Source organism: Lissotriton helveticus, chromosome 11, assembly GCF_964261635.1.
Source record: "Lissotriton helveticus chromosome 11, aLisHel1.1, whole genome shotgun sequence".
Classification (NCBI taxonomy): domain Eukaryota; kingdom Metazoa; phylum Chordata; class Amphibia; order Caudata; family Salamandridae; genus Lissotriton; species Lissotriton helveticus.
Genome location: NC_136072.1, coordinates 1,123,405,399 through 1,123,419,624, shown reverse-complemented (window position 1 = coordinate 1,123,419,624; position 14,226 = coordinate 1,123,405,399). Strand labels below are relative to the sequence as shown.

Below are 14,226 nucleotides of genomic sequence, written 5' to 3'. Positions count from 1 at the left end.
TACTTGTTTACTTTTCTTACTAAAATACCATCCTAAACTCAGTATGTCATATCTGGTTCATGTGGCCTGCAACTTTATAGTTGGTGTTGTTCTGAAACAATATTGGTGAATGTTTCCTAAATTTAACCAAAATCAAAATGCTTATATTTCTACCAATTTTTAGGGCAAAGAGAAAGAGATAGAGAAATAAGACGCACCTTTCACAATTGACTAAAATTTGATTTCAAGAATCAGGCTTTGACCATTCAAATGAGGATATTCTTTTGATGTTTATTTGTGCCCATTTCATTTGGTAAAGATAAAATTAAGTTACACTTGGTTCCTTACTTAGAATACAATCCGCTCTTTGGACATTGCCAAGTCTAATCTCCCTGAGGCTGACTGTATTTTTCATCGTGCCATGTATACAAAGAAACAAACTGATGAATGCATATTCAGGAAATGAGCAACAAAATAAAAAGAAACAGATTTTAAAAATATTGTGTGATGAAAAACACAAATTTTATTGATAATACAAAAGAAAATGAAGGAGCCACAGAATAGCTCAGCTGTTTCCCATTGGTGGTTCATTGAGGTTTAAATGATTGAATTACGTGATGAAAAGGAGACATTACAGGTTAAATGTTAAATAAGATTGAGGAACAAAAGTAACTTGAGAGACTATTATGTAATCCCTTACATTGATACCAGCATTTAATGTACTTCTTCTCATGGAAGCCTCCGTTTATTTACTGTAAAATGATGGGTGTTAAAACTATATCTCTTCAAACCCTAAGAAGGAGATGATTTCAATGTTCCACAGGGAAAAAGCGAGTGTTGAATATTAAACACATTCTGATTTCTTGACAGATTTCTCAATGGTCTTTCCCTGGTGGGTGACCTGACAGGTGACAGTCTTTTCTGCACTCCAGTCCATGGGGGGAAGAGACAGATAACTGCTGGCCATGAACAGGTTATTTTCACTCTGTTTGGTAGCTCTGCTTTTCTCAACTCCATTGGTAAATATTTGACCATCGACTTTCCAGGTCACATCCAGAGAGGCCGGATAGAAGTCTTGGAGAAGACACACCACAGTGGCCTTGTTTTTCTCTACCTCCTCTTGAGAGGGAGGGAAGATGCTCAGACTAGGAGCCCTTGTTTCACCGGCTGCAAGAAAATTAGGAAAAGTATGAGAAACTAGGATGAGTATAAAAAAATATTTTGTTATTTTTTGGTCAATCATCCTTTGTTAAATGCAATTGCACAGGAAACATTGTTTGCAACTTCTACTAAATGCCTTTTAAACCAAACGATAAAGTGACATATTCAGGCATATGTGATAAAGCTCGGAAAACATAGTTTTTGAGAAAAGAGTTATCTGAGGACAAAACTTAACTTCAGCAGTCGTTTTAGATTATTGCTCTACAATGTAGTCCAATTGTAATACAGGTTTAGCTGTACTATAAAAATAGTATATGAAAGTTAGTCTCCAGCACCAACACTTATTTATTTCTATAATTCCAGTTGTTTTTCTAAAACATATAATTTTGATGCAATTTTTAGAGGCAATCCTGTTTAGAAATACAACTGTGTTTCCTTTTTTTGGGAAATAAAAGGATTACTGAAGTGCTAAATTACAGTGAGAGCAATCTCTTCCAGAGAACCTTAAATACAATTTAGGAGCTTAATAACTTCTGGTCTACTAAGAAATATTATTAAAGCTGCTTAGAAGATAATATTTAACACAAGGTCATGGCACAAAAAGACTGGTATATGGTATATTGTCCAAGCACAGAACCATAGAACATCAAAAAGAGTTTGAACTTTGGTATATGTACTGTCAAAAGTTTACTAACACACTTTTATTTGTAAACTGATCTGCTGAAAGCAAACCTATCGCTATTACAGAATATTAACATTGAGGGGTCGATTACGATGGCGGACGGACCTGCGTCCGTCTGCCACCACCAAGGTGGAGGGACCGTCCGCAGGGGCAGCGGCGTTCCCTCCTTTGCAATTAGGATGTGACCACCACCCTGGCGGTCACATCCCGTATATTTAACATTGCGGCGGGTGCTGCTTTAAGCAGCACCCGCCGCAAAGTTAAAAGTGCATGCTGTGCATTTGCATGCACAAAGCGGCAGGCATTGTGCATGCAACTACAGGGGAGTACCATAGGTACACCCCATGTACACCCCCACCCCCCAACACCCTGGGGGCCCGCAAGGGCCCCCCAGAAGCAAAGGTCCACATGCTTTTCCACAGCGGAAAAGCCGCCACGGAAAAGCATGTTTCCGCACCCATCCTAATGTGGCTGACGGTGTCTTGCAGACACCACCACCATATTGTGGTCCACACCCCGCAGATCAGGGGCGGACGGACCTAATGTCCGCCGCTGATCCCTCCGCCATCATAATCTGGCGGTGGGTGTTTTCTATGCCGCGGCGGTGAATACGCATCCTCCGGGCCGGCGGTGGCTTCCACCGGCCCCGAGGATGCGGATTCACCGCCATCGTAATCGACCCCTAAGATTGGTACCAAAATAAAGACAGATTTAATAAGTTAATAGGAGCTAACTGACTTAACACCTGAGCAATCTGCTGAGGATAACCTCATCTCGTAGCACAAATGAGGAATCACCTCTCATTTTATATGAATAAAGTGCAATTTGTAACAGTATTGAAAACCATGGAAAAGGGTTTGTTCTCTATCATTACATGCTTGAATCTTGCCAATATAGGATTTGCTAGTCAGTTTCATATATTTCATCAGCCCTAGAAGATGAAAAGTGGAGTCAATAAATACTTTAAAACTTTTAGAGCTGAACTCTCATAGGGAGAACTTTGAAATCAATGAAGTGATATATTGCTTAATCTTAAAAAATAATATATTATCTGTACTTTCTAATGTTATCAGATATCTTTCAACTTTTAAAATATTTGATATGTACAAACCACAGTCAAATGTAAGCTCTTTCTTTTGGATTATAAAATATATATATAGGAATAACTCGTTAGGGTTTTAAATCACATCCTAGTTGTTTGGATAGTTTATTTGGGTTACTGAATAACCAATTAAACAGCAGCTTATACATTGAGGGGCATATTTATGTTAACTGGCGCATCCCCAGGGATGCGCCAGTTAACATGCGCCACAGTGCGCCACTGCTCCGCCACCCATGGTGCGCCGCATTTATGATGCGGCGCACCATGGTGCAAGACAGTCAGGATGCGTGACGCATCTCTCGGCGCACGGGCGGCGCATTGCAGGAGTCATGTCGCAAGTGCGACATGACTCTTGCAATGCACAGGAGCCTCCTATTCAATGCATGTTGCGTCACCCTTACGCCTGCTTCAAGCAGGCGTAAGGAATTGACGTAGAAAGTGACTGAGTGCAATCTCATAGATTTCACTCAGCCACTTTTGCGAGGCGCACCTGCCCCGGAACGCCCACCCTGCGCCGGAACGCCCACAAGCGGCGCAGGGCTTTACAACGTGACGCATCTGCCTAGATGCGTCACGTTGTAAATCATTCGTAGGGATGCGCCACGTTTACGCCGTGTTGCGTGACGCAACAGCGGCGTAAACGTGGCGCAAGAGCCTCATAAATCTGCCCCAGAATATCCTGAGTTAAACTGATTTTTAACTTTATTAACTGGACAAACTCAAGATAGATGCTGTCAAAGAACGAAAATGCATGTCATGAATAAAGTAAAATATGTTTTAGAATATTAAAAGCAATGCAGTCTTAGAAGGTACTGAATGGAGGAAACAAATTAACAATTATGAAAAGATATGTTTTTTTGAAATATGGTTGAATAGCCGTAGCCACAAAAAGCAGGTGCATTAGTCTTATTGACATTGCACTATGGTCTGCCAATAATCAGGATCTGTACAGAAAAAAGAAAATCAGCCTAGATTAGCAATATGAGCAGACGGTAAAAACCCTCACCTCACATAATTTTTTATCATTTACATTTTGCAATGGAAAAGAATTATTTGAATTTCTTATAAAAAGATAAAACATGAAGTCATTACTGTGAAAAACACTGATTCCACATGTTATGTAATATTCCCAGAGAAGAATTTCATAACTATACATTTTTTTCACAAATCGCTATTATGGAACACCATTGCATTAGTAATACAGGATGCTGTATTACCCCATAATTTCAGTAGACAATATATAATTAGAGGCAAAATCTGTTGTTGATATCGTAACACTAGAAGATGATAAAAGAACAATAAAGTAACCAATAAAATTTTATAAAATATCCGCTTCCTAAGGAAGTAGTTGATATTGTGCCACTTACTTAGGACGTTCATCTGGGTTCCTCCGCCGAAGATAAACACACAGTGCCACAAGAGTGTGCACAAACCCAGCCAGTGCAGTTTAGCATTTGTAGCTGGTTTAAAGATTGATGGCTTTATGCATCTCAATGTCTTTAAAATACAGAGCTCCAAACATAATCTTTTGGCTTCCATTACTTTAAGCTGTTTTCTTACCTACTCTGGTTCTTCCTAAGAACAGTGTTCTTTCTAGAGGACGGTGTAATATTTCCTAAGGGTTTATATAACATAGGGATGATAAAAAATGATTTCTAGACTTAGGGCAATCGCCACACAGTCAAATGTGATTAATTTTAGTTAAACTTGAGACTGGTAGTCGAATTTCTGAATTCAATGAGAAAAATATTGAATAACATATTTGTTAATTTAGTACCTTCATGTAGAGTGAAATCCAACAGATATGAGGCTTTCCGTACCAGGTTGATTTTTGTAGATAACAGTTAAATTAGACTGATGGTGCACAGAATATTCTAAATTTAAGAAACTCTTTTTAAAATGAATACTAAGAGTATACTCTCTCACAAACCCACAAGAAAATCACATTTCCCCCAACATATTTAAGCAATAAAATACATTCTTAGAATGTGCTGTTTATTCATTAATTTTGAAGGTATATCTAGGTAACATGATTGAAAATATCGATTCCAATGTATAGGCTAACCTTTCTTTCCACCTTAAAGAATCAGATTATCTTTACAGATTGCAAATAGAAAAACATATATGTAATTCTTGACAACGTGCAAATAGGTATATATTGTACAAGAATATTAATTGCTACCTTCCTAAACAAGATCTTTTTACGTTTGTACAATGAATATAGAAACATGTAGTGGACAATTTGTGTTAGAATGAAGTAGCTCTTAAAAATATTGCACAGTGCTGGTTATGTTACTTACTTAGGACGTTCAGCTGGGTTCCTCCACCAAAGACATACCCACAGTGCCACAGTGCTGTACACAAACCAGCAATTTAAAGGGCAGTTGATACAGTACATTGGTTTTTAGATTTAATTCATCACCTGTTGATGAATTGTTATAGATACAGAGAAACACTCTCAATATTATCTGCAATATCAGCTGCAGCAAAACAAAGGATGGATGGCACTCCTTCACCTGGTGATACAGAAAAGCAGGCTCAAATGGGAAATGTAAGAAGTATATGAAGCAGTTATGGCTAGATGCAGGACTGCTACAGCTCCATTGCCACGATTGTCTAATAATACAGCACAGCAGGTACATGTATGCATGAGAAGAGTTATTCTCAATAAATGTAAACGTGTTTGATAGGCAGATCAAGCTACATCTTCTGAAATTGTCATCATCTCCTCACATAAAATATCTCTGTTACTGTAGAACCCTTGACATTTCATTCAGGTATCTGCATCTTTGAGACGTTCTAGACAGCTCTTAAGAGCTCTGCATAATGTCATTTTGGAAAGCTGTTTAAAGTACACAGTGATTTGCAATACTAACACACATTATTTGTGACAGATGGACCCAATAATCCACAAATATCTTGAGGAATTGCATTGTATTGTATTCCTTAATTAAATGTCAAATCATCTAACAGATTTCCAAAGCCATAAACCATTGCTGAATTTCTCCTGCTTACAATAGGAACGTTTTCTTTCTTCAGAATCCTGCTATTGTTTGCAAGGCCTGAATTCCACACATTTCCCAGAGTGTTACTAAAATCTGAAATAATATGTTTTTGGAAGGAACACTTTTAAGATGAATGTAATTTACATGGGTATGGTGTTATACACTCTTACCACAGTCAAACAGTAAAAAGTGGTCCAACTGTGCGATGTAGATCGAACATCCTGACAATGTATACGATGAACAGTCCATTATGAGAGAGGAAAATTTTGAAAGTAAATCTCATTTTAGACTGTTATCTAGCTTATTTTTTCTGTCGTCTAAAACAAAGCAACACAAAAAATTAAGTACAGGTGGCAAAAGATAAAATAATGGAAATATATGGTAATTTAGTACATGACTGTATTGTCCATTTATTTGTTTCAAAAGCAGACCGATGTACACATGTACGATAAGTTAATGTCCATCAGATAAAGAACTACAAATGGATTTAGGGACAAATAAATCAAAACTCCAAAAGGTTTAAAAAATATATCCTTCAAAAGTAATGTAGAGGATTAAAGATGCTACTTACAAAGGACGTTCATTTGGGTGCCTCCACCGAAGATCCACCACTGTGATGTATTGCTATACAAAAACTGTCTCCACATGATGTAACAGAGCAGGAAATCAGCAGGCAATGCATCAATGCAATTTTATAGGGTATGCTTTTTGACTGATTATTGAGCGACACATGACTCTATCATTGAAGAAAGTCCAGAACCCACAAAGTGGTGCATCAGTTGGGTCAACTGTCAGGTAGCAATATGCTTATCAGTGTCATGTTCTTCAAAAATGTCCATGAATGGAATGAATAACATTTGTTATCACAATATTATGGGACATTTTCGTTCACCTTCATTGGGTGTAGGATTGGAATATACATGTTCTGACGGTATGCTGACTTTAAGAAGGCAATGAGGTGTACATGAGCCCTCAATATTTTGACTTACCTTAATGAACATCAATGATATATTAGCAATATCAAGAAATCATAGCTCCCAAATTATAGATTGTGTTTAGATTCTAAAATATTATTATTTGCTTCTCTGATCTTCTAGGGCCGTATTTAATATGGGTTTGGCAGTAGGACAGTGAAGAACCAATCAGCTCAATATACTGCTTTTTGGTTCAGCAGAAGTAATGATGAGCTTGAGAGTCTCTTTGTAAACTGGAATCCAAGAAGTCTGCTGAGTTTCATTATTCCTAAAAGCCCATGTCTAGTAGTGGTGGTCTTGCTGGGTTGGACACTTATGGGAGATTGTCAAATAATGACAGTTGTAGGAATAGCATAATTAATTGTCTAGGATTATAAAGGAGTCCAAATAATTTCATCTAATACATATTTCAAGGGCATTATGATCAAGTATTTCCTACATACTGTTTTTATTGAGCTGAGATGTAAAACACATTTTAAAGGGCATCATTTACATTGAAAGTGTGTATTGTATATCTGGTGCCTGGCAAGCTGTTAACATGATTAGCCCTTTCTCAAAGTCACTAGCAGGAAATCTTAGTCTCTGACTGTGCTGTATAACTTTTATAGGAGTCCCTCGCTGGAGATATGTATATGTTCAACTAGACCACCTCCAATTGACATTGTCATTTGTTGTGGCGTGAAATATTTATGCATTTAGTATAAGTGTTTACAATACTGAAAGTTTTACTGTAACTTGCATTTACTTCCTATCTATTCCCAAAGGCAACAATTGTAAAAAATTATGATAGACTACATCCTTTTAATTACTTGTTTACTTTTCTTACTAACATACCATCCTAAACTCAGTATGTCATATCTGGTTCATGTGGCCTGCAACTTTATAGTTGGTGTTGTTCTGAAACAATATTGGTGAATGTTTCCTAAATTTAACCAAAATCAAAATGCTTATATTTCTACCAATTTTTTGGGCAAAGAGAAAGAGATAGAGAAATAAGACGCACCTTTCACAATTGACTAACAATTGATTCCAAGAATCAGGCTTTGACCATTTAAATTAGGATATTCTTTTGATGTTTATTTGTTCCCATTTCATTTGGTAAAGATAAAATTAAGTTACACTTGGTTCCTTACTTAGAATACAATCCGCTCTTTGGACATTGCCAAGTCTCATCTCCCTGAGGCTGACTGTATTTCATCGTGCCATGTATACAAAGAAACAAACTGATTAATGCATATTCAGGAAATGAGCAACATAATACAAAGAAATATTGTGTGATGAAAAACACAAATTTTATTGATAATACAAAAGAAAATGAAGGAGCCACAGAATAGCTCAGCTGTTTCCCATTGGTGGTTCATTAAGGTTTAAATGATTGAATTACGTGATGAAAGGGAGACATTACAGGTTAAATGTTAAATAAGATTGAGGAACAAAAGTAACTTGAGAGACTATTATGTAATCACTCACATTGATACCAGCATTTAATGTACTTCTTCTCATGGAAGCCTCCGTTTATTTACTGTAAAATGATGGGTGTTAAAACTATATCTTTTCAAACCCCAAGAAGGAGATAATTTCAATGTTCCACAGGGAAAAAGCGAGTGTTGAATATTAAACACATTCTGATTTCTTGACAGATTTCTCAATGGTCTTTCCCTGGTGGGTGACCTGACAGGTGACAGTCTTTTCTGCACTCCAGTCCATGGGGGGAAGAGACAGATAACTGCTGGCCATGAACAGGTTATTTTCACTCTGTTTGGTAGCTCTGCTTTTCTCAACTCCATTGGTAAATATTTGACCATCGACTTTCCAGGTCACATCCAGAGAGGCCGGATAGAAGTCTTGGAGAAGACAAACCACAGTGGCCTTGTTTTTCTCTACCTCCTCTTGAGAGGGAGGGAAGATGCTCAGACTAGGAGCCCTTGTTTCACCGGCTGCAAGAAAATTAGGAAAAGTATGAGAAACTAGGATAAGTATAAAAAAATTATTTTGGTATTTTTTGGTCAATCATCCTTTGTTAAATGCAATTGCACAGGAAACATTAGTTTGCAACTTCTACTAAATGCCTTTTAAACCAAACGATAAAGTGACATATTCAGGCATATGTGATAAAGCTCGGAAAACATAGTTTTTGAGAAAAGAGTTATCCGAGGAGAAAACTTAACTTCAGCAGTCGTTTTAGATTATTGCTTTACAATGTAGTCCAATTGTAATACAGGTTTAGCTGTACTATAAAAATAGTATAGGAAAGTTAGTCTCCAGCACCAACACTTATTTATTTCCATAATTCCAGTTGTTTTTCTAAAACATATCATTTTGATGCAATTTTTAGAGGCAATCCTGTTTAGAAATACAACTGTGTTTCCTTTTTTGGGAAATAAAAGGATTACTGAAGTGCTAAATTACAGTGAGAGCAATCTCTTCCAGAGAACCTTAAATACAATTTAGGAGCTTAACAACTTCTGGTCTACTAAGAAATATTATTAAAGCTGCTTAGAAGATAATATTTAACACAAGGTCATGGCACAAAAAGACTGGTATATGGTATATTGTCCAAGCACAGAACCATAGAACATCAAAAAGAGTTTGAACTTTGGTATATGTACTGTCAAAAGTTTACTAACACACTTTTATTTGTAAACTGATCTGCTGAAAGCAAACCTATCGCTATTACAGAATAATAACATTGAGGGGTCGATTACGATGGCGGACGGACCTGCGTCTGTCCGCCACCACCAAGGTGGAGGGACCGTCCGCAGGGGCAGCGGCGTTCCCTCCTTTGCAATTAGGATGTGACCACCACCCTGGCGGTCACATCCCGTATATTTAACATTGCGGCGGGTGCTGCTTTAAGCAGCACCTGCCGCAAAGTTAAAAGTGCATGCTGTGCATTTGCATGCACAAAGCGGCAGGCATTGTGCATGCAAGTACAGGGGAGTACCATAGGTACACCCCATGTGCACCCCCCACCCCCCAACACCCTGGGGGCCCGCAAGGGCCCCCCAGAAGCAAAGGACCACATGCTTTTCCACAGCGGAAAAGCCGCCACGGAAAAGCATGTTTCCGCACCCATCCTAATGTGGCTGGCGGTGTCTTGCAGACACCACCACCATATTGTGGTCCACACCCCGCAGATCAGGGGCGGACGGACCTGATGTCCGCCGCTGATCCCACCGCCATCATAATCTGGCGGTGGGTGTTTTCTATGCCGCGGCGGTGAATACGCATCCTCCGGGCCGGCGGTGGCTTCCACCGGCCCCGAGGATGCGGATTCACCGCCATCGTAATCGACCCCTAAGATTGGTACCAAAATAAATGACAGATTTAATAAGTTAATAGGAGCTAACTGACTTAACACCTGAGCAATCTGCTGAGGATAACTTCATCTCGTAGCACAAATGAGGAATCACCTCTCATTTTATATGAATAAAGTGCAATTTGTAACAGTATTGAAAACCATGGAAAAGGGTTTGTTCTCTATCATTACATGCTTGAATCTTGCCAATATAGGCTTTGCTAGTCAGTTTCATATATTTCATCAGCCTTAGAAGATGAAAAGTGGAGTCAATAAATACTTTAAAACTTTTAGAGGTGAACTCTCATAGGGAGAACTTTGAAATCAATTAAGTGATATATTGCTTAATCTTAAAAAATAATATATTATCTGTACTTTCTAATGTTATCAGATATCTTTCAACTTTTAAAATATTTGATACGTACAAACCACAGTCAAATGTAAGCTCTTTCTTTTGGATTATAAATTATATATATAGGAATAACTCGCTAGGGTTTTAAATCAAATCCTAGTTGTTTGGATAGTTTATTTGGTTTACTGAATAACCAATTAAACAGCAGCTTATACATTAAATATCCTGAGTTAAACTGATTTTTCTTTTGTATTTTCATGGAAAAATTAACTTTATTAACTGGACAAACTCAAGATAGATGCTGTCAAAGAACGAAAATGCATGTCATGAATAAAGTAAAATATGTTTTAGAATATTAAAAGCAATGCAGTCTTAGAAGGTACTGAATGGAGGAAACAAATTAACAATTATGAAAAGATATGTTTTTTTGAAATATGGTTAAATAGCCGTAGCCACAAAAAGCAGGTGCATTAGTCTTATTGACATTGCACTATGGTCTGCCAATAATCAGGATCTGTACAGAAAAAAGAAAATCAGCCTAGATTAGCAATATGAGCTGACGGTAAAAACCCTCACCTCACGTAATTTTTTATCATTTACATTTTGCAATGGAAAAGAATTATTCGAATTTCTTATAAAAAGATAAAACATGAAGTCATTACTGTGAAAAACACTGATTCCACATGTTATGTAATATTCCCAGAGAAGAATTTCATAACTATAAATTTTTTTCACAAATCGCTATTATGGAACACCATTGCATTAGTAATACAGGATGCTGTATTACCCCATAATTTCAGTAGACAACATATAATTAGATGCAAAATCTGTTGTTGATATCGTAACACTAGAAGATGATAAAAGAACAATAAAGTAACCAATACAATTTTATAAAATATCCGCTTCCTAAGGAAGTAGTTGATATTGTGCCACTTACTTAGGATGTTCATCTGGGTTCCTCCGCCGAAGATAAACACACAGTGCCACAAGACTGTGCACAAACCCAGCCAGTGCAGTTTAGCATTTGTAGCTGGTTTAAAGATTGATGGCTTTATGCATCTCAATGTCTTTAAAATACAGAGCTCCAAACATAATCTTTTGGCTTCCATTACTTTAAGATGTTTTCTTACCTACTCTGGTTCTTCCTAAGAACAGTGTTCTTTCTAGAGGACGGTGTAATATTTCCTAAGGGTTTATATAACATAGGGATGACAAAAAATGATTTCTAGACTTAGGGCAATCGCCACACAGTCAAATGTGATTAATTTTAGTTAAACTTGAGACTGGTAGTCGAATTTCTGAATTCAATGAGAAAAATATTGAATAACATATTTGTTAATTTAGTACCTTCATGTAGAGTGAAATCAATCAGATATGAGGCTTTCCGTACCAGGTTGATTTTTGTAGATAACAGTTAAATTAGACTGATGGTGCACAGAATATTCTAAATTTAAGAAACTCTTTTTAAAATGAATACTAAGAGTATACTCTCTCACAAACCCACAAGAAAATCACATTTCCCCCTACATATTTAAGCAATAAAATACATTCTTAGAATGTGCTGTTTATACATTAATTTTGAAGGTATATCTAGGTAACATGATTGAAAATATCGATTCCAATGTATAGGCTAACCTTTCTTTCCTCCTTAACACCTTGAACGCTATGGGGATTTTTCTCCTGTGCTGTAACTTTACAAACACCATTATTCATGACGAGCTGGGCTCATCATCAGCGTAGCAGGAGGCTACTGCATGACGAGCCCAGCTCATCATGAGCGTGGAAGGGCTTAAAGAATCAGATTATCTTTACAGATTGCAAATAGAAAAACATATATGTAATTTGTGACAACGTGCAAATATGTATATATTGTACAAGAATATTAATTGCTACCTTCCTAAACAAGATCTTTTTACGTTTGTACAATGAATATAGAAACATGTAGTGGACAATTTGTGTTAGAATGAAGTAGCTCTTAAAAATATTGCACAGTGCTGGTTATGTTACTTACTTAGGACGTTCAGCTGGGTTCCTCCACCAAAGACATACCCACAGTGCCACAGTGCTGTACACAAACCAGCAATTTAAAGGGCAGTTGATACAGTACATTGGTTTTTAGATTTAATTCATCACCTGTTGATGAATTGTTATAGATACAGAGAAACACTCTCAATATTATCTGCAATAGCAGCTGCAGCAAAACAAAGGATGGATGGCACTCCTTCACCTGGTGATACAGAAAAGTAGGCTCAAATGGGAAATGTAAGACGTATATGAAGCAGTTATGGCTAGATGCAGGACTGCTACAGCTCCATTGCCACGATTGTCTAATAATACAGCACAGCAGGTACATGTATGCATGAGAAGAGTTATTCTCAATAAATGTAAACGTGTTTGATAGGCAGATCAAGCTACATCTTCTGAAATTGTCATCATCTCCTCACATAAAATACCTCTGTTACTGTAGAACCCTTGACATTTCATTCAGGTATCTGCATCTTTGAGACGTTCTAGACAGCTCTTAAGAGCTCTGCATAATGTCATTTTGGAAAGCTGTTTAAAGTACACAGTGATTTGCAATACTAACACACATTATTTGTGACAGATGGACCCAATAATCCACAAATATCTTGAGGAATTGCATTGTATTGTATTCCTTAATTAAATGTCAAATCATCTAACAGATTTCCAAAGCCATAAACCATTGCTGAATTTCTCCTGCTTACAATAAGAACGTTTTCTTTCTTCAGGATCCTGCTATTGTTTGCAAGGCCTGAATTCCACACATTTCCCAGAGTGTTACTAAAATCTGAAATAATATGTTTTTGGAAGGAACACTTTTAAGATGAATGTAATTTACATGGGTATGGTGTTATACACTCTTACCACAGTCAAACAGTAAAAAGTGGTCCAACTGTGTGATGTAGATCGAACATCCTGACAATGTATACGATGAACAGTCCATTATGAGAGAGGAAATTTTTGAAAGTAAATCTCATTTTAGACTGTTATCTAGCTTATTTTTTCTGTCGTCTAAAACAAAGCAACACAAAAAATTAAGTACAGGTGGCAAAAGATAAAATAATGGAAATATATGGTAATTTAGTACATGACTGTATTGTCCATTTATTTGTTTCAAAAGCAGACCGATGTACACATGTACGATAAGTTAATGTCCATCATATAAAGAATTACAAATGGATTTAGGGACAAATAAATCAAAACTCCAAAAGGTTTAAAAAATATATCCTTCAAAAGTAATGTAGAGGATTAAAGATGCTACTTACAAAGGACGTTCATTTGGGTGCCTCCACCGAAGATCCACCACTATGATGTTTTGCTATACAAAAACTGTCTCCACATGATGTAACAGAGCAGGAAATCAGCAGGCAGTGCATCAATGCAATTTTATAGGGTATGCTTTTTGACTGATTATTGAGCGACACATGACTCTATCATTGAAGAAAGTCCAGAACCCACAAAGTGGTGCATCAGTTGGGTCAACTGTCAGGTAGCAATATGCTTATCAGTGTCATGTTCTTCAAAAATGTCCATGAATGGAATGAATAACATTTGTTATCACAATATTATGGGACATTTTCGTTCACCTTCATTGGGTGTAGGATTGGAATATACATGTTCTGACGGTATGCTGACTTTAAGAAGGCAATGA

General features: G+C 37.1%; 2 long non-coding RNA genes across 4 annotated transcripts; both read right to left on the bottom strand.

Moving 5' to 3' along the window:
* Positions 1 to 479: 479 nt before the first annotated feature.
* Positions 480 to 6,602, bottom strand: LOC144792691 (uncharacterized). 2 transcript variants are annotated; one of them, XR_013602604.1, is made up of 2 exons: positions 6,501 to 6,602; positions 480 to 1,146 (listed from the first exon to the last, which is right to left on the bottom strand). It is a non-coding gene; the product is annotated as an uncharacterized LOC144792691 (long non-coding RNA). The 2 variants fall into 2 exon arrangements; XR_013602605.1 differs by lacking the exon at positions 6,501 to 6,602 and adding an exon at positions 5,225 to 5,273.
* Positions 6,603 to 8,173: 1,571 nt separating this feature from the next.
* Positions 8,174 to 13,883, bottom strand: LOC144792690 (uncharacterized). 2 transcript variants are annotated; one of them, XR_013602602.1, is made up of 2 exons: positions 13,841 to 13,883; positions 8,174 to 8,840 (listed from the first exon to the last, which is right to left on the bottom strand). It is a non-coding gene; the product is annotated as an uncharacterized LOC144792690 (long non-coding RNA). The 2 variants fall into 2 exon arrangements; XR_013602603.1 differs by lacking the exon at positions 13,841 to 13,883 and adding an exon at positions 12,565 to 12,753.
* Positions 13,884 to 14,226: the final 343 nt, after the last annotated feature.